This window comes from Asparagus officinalis, chromosome 1 (genome assembly GCF_001876935.1).
Source record: "Asparagus officinalis chromosome 1, Aspof.V1, whole genome shotgun sequence".
Taxonomy (NCBI): Eukaryota; Viridiplantae; Streptophyta; class Magnoliopsida; order Asparagales; family Asparagaceae; genus Asparagus; species Asparagus officinalis.
In genome coordinates, this window is record NC_033794.1 from 93,925,388 (window position 1) to 93,931,745 (window position 6,358).

Sequence of the window (6,358 nt, forward strand, 5' to 3'; positions counted from 1 at the left end):
CCTTATTATTTTGATGATTTTGATGATGTTTAACAAACAAATTACTATTAATGTTGTTTGTTTACTGTTTGTGTATTTCTATTTATTGTAGACAAACAACGAGTTGGATGATGGATGGAATAGCGCTTCAACGATAATATCAAATGGAGGTTGGCGGAATTGTGGAGTGAAACTTATGCAATTTAAGTTCAAGATCCAAGTTTAGCTTCATCCGCATAGTATACCAAGTCAAGCTTATTGAAGATCAAGATTGCTTGGGTATATTAGTTTAGATTTATATTATGTGTGTTCAATACTTTAAGCTCGATATCATATACACACACATTTTAGTTTTGATTTCTATGTATATATAGTTTTATATATACATACAAGTTTTTAGTTTCTATGCATATATATATATATAATATATATATACATAAATGTTTTTGGGTTTCCATGTTTATAAATATGAGATTACATATTTGTGTTTTAGAAAATATTGCATAGAATATGCATATTTGTGAAAATATTATGTTTCTAGTTTATAGAATTCATAAAAACTTTTTATATCTTTTATTAAGTGTATAAGAACGTTTGAAAATGTTTCAAAGTTGTGTTTATGTCAAAACATCAAATTTTATATATATATACATAAATGTTTTTGGGTTTCCATGTTTATAAATATGAGATTACATATTTGTGTTTTAGAAAATATTGCATAGAATATGCATATTTGTGAAAATATTATGTTTCTAGTTTATAGAATTCATAAAAACTTTTTATATCTTTTATTAAGTGTATAAGAACGTTTGAAAATGTTTCAAAGTTGTGTTTATGTCAAAACATCAAATTTCATGTATATCAACTTTTCATGTTTTGGACATACTTACAAAATACATGAGTTTTCACAATTGAGAAATACAATTTGAAAAATTTCTTTGTTTACATACTTATATTCATATATAAAAACATTTCCCCAAGTTTTACTAATTTTGGAGTTGTTTTGTTATTTTCAATTGAATTTACAAAACCGAGTTTTCAGCAGTTTTTCAGAAACTGTTTATCTATATTCAAACATTTATTTCTCTCAACGGGGAAGTGATTTTTTAGAAATTCTTTCTCTAACATGTTCATCTACATGTCTAAAACTTTTCCTAAAAATTTCATAATTTTTGGAGTTTATTTACTATTTTAATTGATTTTATAAAGTCAGATATGCAAAATTCCAGAACTGTCAAAAACTGGAAACTGCATGTGCATGTTTGCTACAGTGCGGTCGACCGCCACGGTCGACCGTGCTACAGTGTGGTTGACCATGACGGTCGACTGCACACAGTCCATAGAACAGTTTTTGAGTTTTTCTTCTCACAGTCGACCACGACGGTCGACCGCCAATGTTACCGTTGCACAGTAATGGTAACTTGCTGATTTTTGTCTTTTAGTGGTTTTTTTGGGGTTTTTAGGATTATTTTCTTATATCCTATATATACCCCATTGTATTTATTATTTCATAGACAATGAGAGAGTTTTAAAACAAGTTTAAGAGGGTTTTATAGTTTGTTTTAAGTTTGGGGTTTGTGTTTACAAAGGAGGAAGCTTATGTTGTCAATTGAGGGATTCATCCTCAATCTTCTTCATCCTCTCCTTTGTGTTTATAGAGAAGTTTTCTAAATTCTTATCTAGCTTTATATTTGCTTAGTTATTTGATTATCATTCGTTAAAGCTAGTTTTTATATTGATTTTAGATTTGATTTTATTTCACTCATTGCTTACACACATCTATATGAGCTTATTGTATTTTCATACATAGTATATTTGAGTTGGTGAGAGTTGTAACAATTGAGTGTGAGCTTTCATTGTGTTCTCATCCATATTAGAGAACAAACAATTATTGTAATTGTGCTTTAGTGTGAGGAGTGAACGTTGATCGGTGAGCATTGAAAACCGACATTGTGAGTGATTGTGAACGTTGATCGGTGAGCGTTGAAAATCAACATTGTGAGGTGTAAATGTTATTCGGGTGAGCGTAGAAAACCCAGTTGTGATAGTAGATTTCTCCTCGGGAGTGGGGAGCGGAGACGTAGGACGGAAGGTCCGAACTCCGTGATCATTTGAGTGTGTTTGAGTTTGTTATTGGCGCATTTGCTTTTGCATTTATCTTATATCGCTAATTGTGTATTGCTCATTTTATTTCATCCACTATCTTCTTTATGTTTATTTCACCTTTGTGTTAGTTTATATATCATTGCATATATTTTTATCATATAGGATATATCTCATTGTTCATATTGCTTATCCTAGCTCATATATTATATATATATAAAATGTTTTTTGTACTTTTTTTATGTTTGCTTTTGAGATTGTTTATTATAAAACATGAGCTTATAAAGTCGAAAAGTGCTATACAATTTTGTTTTCAATACAATAAGAAATGTGATTTATTTATTGCTAGAAATACAGTTTATAATAATATTATTATTCATTCTTGACTCCATATTATAGTTTGGGATTAGTAGAGTTTGGAATATGACATATAGTATCAATTTAACTTATTTTCTTCTACTATTCTGCTTGAAGATATTATTATGTCAATTAATATATTTTTCTTAGGGAATCAATTAAGATATACCAGTTAAATATATTGATCCCAATTTAGAATAAAAATTCATTACATTAATTTTTTATAATGTTTATATAAAGATTATAGCAAGTCTAATAATCAAAATGAATCTGACTTACTTATAATAATTCAATAAATAAAAAAATAAATTATTTTGATATTTAATCACGTGCATAAAAACTAGTAATATTAAATGAATCACATAGGACCATTTACATGATCAACTCATTTTATCAAATATTTATTTACAATGTACTCTCTTACAAGTTCTATTACTAGGAATTTGGATCCTCTCTGCTACAAGTTCCAATACAGGTTATATAATATCTTTTAGAGAATTAATGTGACGCCCCTGGGTTCACACAAGGCTGCAGTCCAAGGTGAAACCAAGAATGTCAAACCTGCCATGCACCACACCGTGCAATAACATGTTTCACCATCACATTTACCATCTCTCTAGTGGAATCAACAACAGGTGTAGTACAAAGCAAGTAAAAGATTATACAAGAATCAACTGATGAAATAATAGAGATTTAATATTTCATTATCTAATATACTGTAATATAAGTAAATGTCTGAAATAAATGAACTGGAGTCCTCAACAAGTCTCAAATACAAAATGTCTGACAAAGGAAAATAAGACACACAGCCTTTATAATTTCTAGAATAAAACTCTCACATATCTACACAAAAGTCTACAGTGGAGCTCAAAAGAAAATATAACTAAATAGACGACTGACACTAAAATGCGTCGCCATCAACCTGCGACTCTCCGGGCTCCTGGCTCGTTACCTGAAAGGGGGAGGGACAACGAGCGTCAAAGCGCTAGCGAGCAACATCACAACCAACCCCAAAGGATAGGGCTCGTTGTATATAAAAATACAGTTAATACATAATATTCTAAAATCATAGATCCTAATAAAAGAGGATTTTAGTATTTAGAGATTTACAACACGAGCATAGGTACGTCGAGCGAAATAATCCAAACAAGGAAACCCTCATGTATATACCTTGTATCTCAAATTATAAATCCCTAAACACCAAACCCAAAATCTAATACAGGAACAATAATAAAGAGAAATACAACCCATCTCAAAACTTAAATACTGTGTCATGTCATAACCAAATAAGTGTCAAAGGTCAAAATTACATAAGTGTCATGTACAGCCTAGGTAGCTATCATGTCCAAATCTCATGTAATCATGTCATGTCCTGATTTAGATAAGTGTCATACTCATAGCTTAACAAATGTCCAAGACGTGGTCAAATATGTAAATGTCCAACACGATGACTGAAATGGATTATAGTCCAACACGAGGACTTTAGTGGATTATAGTCCAACACGAGGACTTCAATGGATTATAGTCCAACACGAGGACTTCAATGGATTATAGTCCAACACGAGGACTTCAATGGATTATAGTCCAACACGAGGACTGTATATATAAACCATGGAATACTAGAAGTAAAGGTATACATATTCTACTCTTGTGCATGCCTCACGGTACAGATCTAAGCTTGTGTCAGAAAAGTCATCTCATATGTGTAGATGAAAACATGAATACTACAATTTAATACTCGATAAACAAGGCAACTACTCATGTTCAACAAAAGTTCAATAGAACCCTCGATCATATATGAACACTGTATGAAAGTATAAGCATAGTAGTTGATCAAGCAGAAATACAAACGAAATAGGAAAAACTCCGATGAGTCGACTCAAATCAGCACATCTGCAGTTTTCTGCAGAACATAGCATTAGTAAAATGAGAATATCTTTCTCTGGACAAACTCTTTTTAAGAATAGTTTTTCGTTTTGGAAACTAGACTCACATAGATATCATTTGACACTAATTTGGCTCAGTTTGGAGTTCATATGATATTTCAAATTTCCAGTCAAACATTTTATATGTGCAGCAGATTTTCTGCAGGATATATCATCAGTAAAATGAGTATATCTTTCTCTAGGAAAACTATCTTTAGGTATGGTTTTCTGTTTTGAAAACTAGATTCACATATCTTTCAATTGGCATTAGTTTGGTTCAATTTGGATTTCATTTGTTATTTCAAATTTCTAGCTCAATAGTATATGTGCAGCAGATTTTCAGCAGAACATAACAAGCATGATTATTTGCACAAGAAATCATATGTAAACCTTCAATCATGCACAAAACTTTAAAACGAAGCATAAGACATCTAAATTCAGATAAACGATATTTTAAATTATTTTCAGATCTTAAAACACTTCTATAAATTCGTGCTTAATCTCTTTAACATGAAAAGACCTAGTCTTCATACATATATACAAAAGATCCAATTTTTATACACAAAATAATTGATTAGGCTCTATAAAACTCATTAAAAACTCTTCAAAAATATTTTAAAAACTGGGAGGGGGATTAGTAGAGATGATACTCACCTGGGGTTGAAGGAAAAACTTGTTAGAAGCAACGTCGAAGGAGATCTCCACTCCAAAAGCCAAAAATCAACAAAAACCCAACTTGAAAGCCTCCAATCTTCTCCAAGAATTCAAAATAGGGTTTATGGGGGTTTGGTGGCTGTTAGGGTTCTTAGATATGATAAAAGAAAGGAATTTTCGTGAAAAATATAGGTATTTATAGAGACAAACCCGAAACAAACCTGTTAGACCCGAACCAGGAAACCTAGTCTGACTAGGAAAATACCTCTTCGGTATTTTGGTTATAACATTCTTATATGACCTCAGAATGAGGTGATCTAAGACTTGTTGGAAAGCTGGTATAAACATCGCCATACAGGTAACCATAAGTCATAAACAAGTCATACAAAAATTTAATTTACTTGATCAAACAATTGTGGGTAGTCGCGATGTATATCCTCCTCGCGCTCCCGAGAAACCTCCTCAACTCCTTTCCGATTCCACTGAATTTCCACCAAGGGAAAAATATCTTGTTTCTAAATTTCTTGTCTTCTCTAGCAAGTATACAAACTGGGATTTCGATCGTAGTCAAATCAACCTGAAGCTAAATCTCCGATGCGTTCAACACTCGCTGTTGCTCTTCAACATGTAATTGTTTCTTGAACATTGGAACATGAAATACTTTATGCACACTAGACATCGATGCTGGAAGGTCTAGTCTATATGAAACAGTTATAATACGCTCCAAAATCCGGAACGGTCCAATATATCTCAGCTCAAGCTTCCCCGCCTTTCGAATCGCTGAACGTCTTTCATAGATGATACTTTTAGCATAACTAATTCTTCAAATCTGAAACTCCAAAGGTCTTCAACTCTTATCTGTATAGCTCTTTTGCCGTCTCTGAGTGGATAGAATCTATTCTCTGATCAATTTTTTTTTTTGTCCCATAAGCTCTGGTCCAAGCATTAAACTATCATCCGGTTCTACCCAACATATAGGCGATCTGCAAGGCCTCCCGTACGATGCTTCATACAGGGCTATACAAATTGTCGCTTGATAGCTGTTGTTATAAGCGAACTCTATCAGTGAAATATGATCCTCCCAGCTGCCTTGAAAGTAAATGACACTAGCCCGCAATATGTCCTCCAACATCTGATTTACTCTCTCCGTCTTATCATCCGTCTGTGGGTGGAATACACTACTGTAAGATAAATCTGTTGCCAAACGAATCCTGAAAACCCTTCCAAAAATGCGAAGTGAACACTGGACCTCGATCCGATACCATCATATCTGGAACTCCATGAAGTCAAATTATCTTCCGAACAAATATCCTCGCATACGTCTTAGCTGTACAGTTAGT